Genomic DNA, 4,514 nt, shown 5'->3' with positions numbered 1-4,514 from the left:
AAAGAAAATTGACGGCGCAAGATGGAAATGAAGGAGAGGCTAACGGCGATAAAGACGGCCGGTTTGGTTACAGATGCAATTGCAGAGCAACAGAATCAGAGCTAAGAGAGTAAAAGAGTCAAGAAATTCGACCAACCCGGATTCTGGAGCCTCGGCTACCGAAACCGATTTGGGGAAGTTCGGGCTGTACTACGACAAGGAGCAAGGTTGGGTAGAAGAGCGGCGGAGGTTACCAGGAGGCGGGTTCGCTGTGGGGAGGTTCACCGGAGGTAGAAGAGCGGTAGAGGTTCACTGATGTAAGCTTTTTCTTATCTGGGTCTCTGATTTTGATTGTGATTGTGATTCTGGTGTAAAACTCTAAATTCTTCCATAGTATTTTAGTAATCTGGGCATGTGGATGTAGTTGTGGTTATTGCAAATTGTGTCAAAGTTTAGGGATTGTTTGTTTGCAGATTCTGGGTATTGGTGGAATGTCTACATGATGAAGTTAGGGTATTGGAGTTGCCCATCAGAGCTCAAAGAGATAAGGAGGGGAGGTGGGCAGGTATGGGTTTGTGCAGGGTAGGAGAAGATTAGGATGTGAGGGGGGCGGTGATTTTGGTTGCTGGAGATCAAAAAAGAAGAAGTGGTGTTAGCTCAGTGGTTAGAGCGCCCACTACCTAGGATTGAGGTCCTGGGTTCGAGTCACTATAGGGTAGGAATGAAATCCTTTTATCCTTTTAAAAAAAAAAAATGGGGTTGATTTCTAAGCCGCGTACGAGTGTAATTTTTCTTTCCATCTTGGGTCCGCGTCAGCAGTTAATGTCCAATTTGGACAGAGCATGAGAGATTGGTTTCAGAAGACTAAAATTAAAAAGTTTGAAAATTTAAAATTACAATTAAAATGTGTGAAATAATGACACTCTCAAACTTCAGGGGTAAATTAATCAAAAAACTAACCATAGCTCTATATGGTATGTGGTCAACCGTGGGGGCGAGACCTTGAAAGTTTCTTGCCATTTGTCCTGATCCACTTCCGTATCAGTCTATGTTTTAATTATATAATTATTTAATTTCCGCCCAGTCTATGTTTTAATTATATAATTAATTAATTTCCGTATCAGTCAATGTTTTAATTGTATAACTAATTTGATTAAGATGTTCTTCAAATTCAGAATATAAGAGCAACTCCAACAGCTTCTTTATAATTTCTGATTGTAGGGAAGCAAATGTCAAAGCTTTAGCCTATTTTTCTTCTTCAATTCCAACAGATTCTCTATTTTGCAACAATCTCTAAAATCTCCATATTCTTCCTTAAAATTTTAGAGTTTACTGTAAATATAGGGAATTTGGTTTTCTCTTTCCTCACTTTCTCTAAAATAGGGATAGTTATAGGGAATCTGTTGGAGCAAAAGAGACTTATTTTTCCCTAAAATAGAGAAAAATCAAAATATAGGGAATCTGTTGGAGTTGCTCTAATGGTGTTTCTTTCTTAGTTCATCCGAGGCGCCAAGCAAAATATGGTTTCCTCATCATCAAGCTTTGGACTGTTTCTTTCATTGATACAACTTGTGTTGCTCGTAGCTCAAGCCCTTGATCAATCCCCTTTTCTGTACAGCTACTGTATAAACAGCTCAGGTAACTACACCGATGCTAGCCCTTATAAGACAAACCTCAACACTCTTCTCCTCTCTCTTTCCTCTTCCATCAACGGTAATGGCCACGGCTTTTATAACTCCTCCTTCGGAGAAAACTCCGACAAAGTTTATGCACTCGGGCTCTGTAGAGGAGATCAAGCGGCCGACGACTGCAGCAGTTGCCTCAGCGGCTCCGCCATATATCGTCTCACTGAGGCCTGTCCTGTTCAGAAGGCGGCCATTGGGTGGTACGACGGTTGCATGCTACGCTACTCGAATCAACCCTTATATAGGATCCTGACATTATCTCCTTCTTTCTCTATGTTGAACACACAAAACGTGTCGTCAACACTACTGGATGAGTTCAACCAAAAGGTCGAAGCCTTGTTGGAAAGACTGTCTAGTCAAGCTGCAGCAGAAACTGATCTCAAGTACGCCATAGGCACGCAAAACACAAGCGACGCCAACGTAACAATATATGGACTCACACAGTGTACTCCAGATTTGTCAGCCCAAGAATGCACTGAATGCTTAAATTCAACTATAGCACGAATCCCAGTATGTTGTTCCGGGAAGATTGGTGGGAGAGTTGTTGCACCCAGCTGTACCGTATGGTATGAAATTAGACCAATTGTTGCAGCTAAGGCATCCCCACCTTCGCCACCAAAAGCAACACCGACCTCTCCTCCTCCTCCACTGTCAGGTATATTCCATTCACATACCGTTTATTTCGTCACCAACTATGTGGCGACTCTGTTTTAAGTTTTAATAGTGTATATATTGTTTACTTTTTTTTCTTTATAATTGGGACAGGATGTCAGGATGTTATTATGTTCCGTTTGATCTTATCTGCTCTAAAATTAATTTCCTTAAGCCCTGTGGACCCCTTTAATCAGCCGCAAAAGACTTTTGAGTTGAGTATAGAAAATTCCTGATTTTTGCAGGAAAGAAGAAAAGTAATGCATCTCAAACAAAAGTTATCATCACTGTGTCAATTGTTGTTCCTCTGGTGGTACTGATTGTATTCATATGGATTTATTTGAGATTAGTTAGGAAGACAAAGGGAAAGTTTGAAGGTAATTTGTGTTTAATTACTTCTCCAGTAATTTCTCTCCTTAAACTAAATGAGTACGATGATCAGCTCTCTACTTATATAAGTACCTACATTCAATTGTACATACAACTAGAACCTTTATGTCCTTCAAAGAAGGTAATGAACTTGCAGTATTTTATTTTTGTTGAACTGTTCATCATACCAAGAAGCAGATGATCACATGAGCACCGAAGCCTTGCAATTTGACTTTGACTCCATTAGAGTTGCTACGAATAACTTTTCTGAAGCAAATACACTTGGGCGAGGCGGATTTGGTGCTGTTTACAAGGTAGTGACACTTCAAACATGAGCAAGAATGTCAAGTATACACATGTGAGCAATCATTTAATTTTTAGACACTTATTCATCACTGCAGGGTAGGCGTTGCAACGAAGAAGATATAGCAGTGAAAAGACATTCTAAAGATTCTGCACAAGGAGACATAGAATTTAAAAATGAGGTGATCTTAGTGGCCAAGCTTCAACACCGGAACTTGGTTCGGCTCCTTGGTTTTTGTCTGGAAAGAAATGAAAGACTTCTTGTCTATGAGTTTGTACCAAACGCAAGTCTCGATCATTTCATATTTGGTATGGTTGAATGCTTTGATCGATCTGTATACAAAATGTTATGCCTAGGAGTAGTATAACCAAGCATCATTACTGCTCATCAAAATAATTTTTTTCTTGCATAATTGAATGTGCAGATCCAGTCAAGCGTGCAGATTTGAATTGGGAAACTCGTTACAAAATCATAGTAGGCATTGGGCGAGGGCTAGCCTCCTATACCTTCATGAAGATTCTCGTCTTAGAATTATCCACCGTGATCTCAAAGCCAGTAATATTCTATTCAGAATTGAATCCCAAGATTGCTGATTTTGGCATGGCAAGATTGTTTAATATCGATCAAACACAAGCTGAAACCAGTCGAGTTGTGGGAACCTAGTAAGTACTACAGCGTTTAAAATTGAGTTTATGCTAAGTTTTTGTAATTTGACAAGTAAAGAACAAGCAAGGAAATAATCTAATTCCAGCATAACCATGTTCGTCCTTGTTAATTAAAGTCAACAATATTGTTCTTGATGTGCAGTGGATACATGGCACCGGAGTATGTTATGCGTGGACACTTTTCTGTGAAGTCTGATGTCTATAGCTTTGGTGTGTTGGTCTTGGAGATAATAAGCGGACAGAAAAATAGTTCATTTCGTCACGAAGGAAAATTGGAGGATCTTCTGGGCTATGTAAGTATAATTATTTCTCTGAAGTATGGGAGCATATACATAATTGCAATTGCTAGAAAAAAAAGATACATTAAATTAATTTAATTTGATTTTTGTTCATATAAATTCAAAATTATGCAGGCATGGAATAGTTGGAAGGAAGGGATATCTTCAAACTTGATAGATCCCATGTTGAGAACCGGTTCAAGGCCGGAAATAATGAGATGCATTCACATCGGACTGTTGTGTGTGCAGCAAAGTATAGCTGATAGGCCAACTGTGGCTCTAGTTATTCAAATGCTTACCAGCAACTCTGTTGATCTCCCGGTACCCTCACAACCAGCATTTTTTATGTATAATCATGGCATTGGATCCTCATCCGACATGTCGTTGGGATTTGAGAGTAACTCAGGATTAATAGGGTCTGATCAATCCAAAAGCAACTCTGCCTACAAACCTATATACTTGAAAATTCAACTACCCGTTAGAATTTCACAGATGTTTTGGATTTTTTTATTATTATTATTTAATATTCTGGATAAATATTAAATAATAAAAAAAGAAAAAAAATATTCATATGTGAGTTTCC

The 4,514-nt window shown here is 39.0% G+C and overlaps 1 pseudogene; it reads left to right on the top strand.

Annotated features, from left to right (window-relative positions):
* Nucleotides 1–1,589: 1,589 nt before the first annotated feature.
* Nucleotides 1,590–4,508, top strand: LOC133737905 (cysteine-rich receptor-like protein kinase 44; annotated as a pseudogene).
* The last annotated feature ends 6 nt before the right edge of the window (nt 4,509–4,514 follow it).

Source organism: Rosa rugosa, chromosome 3 (genome assembly GCF_958449725.1).
Source record: "Rosa rugosa chromosome 3, drRosRugo1.1, whole genome shotgun sequence".
Classification (NCBI taxonomy): domain Eukaryota; kingdom Viridiplantae; phylum Streptophyta; class Magnoliopsida; order Rosales; family Rosaceae; genus Rosa; species Rosa rugosa.
Note: the sequence above shows the minus strand (reverse complement) of the source record. Positions and strands in the feature narration are given on the sequence as shown.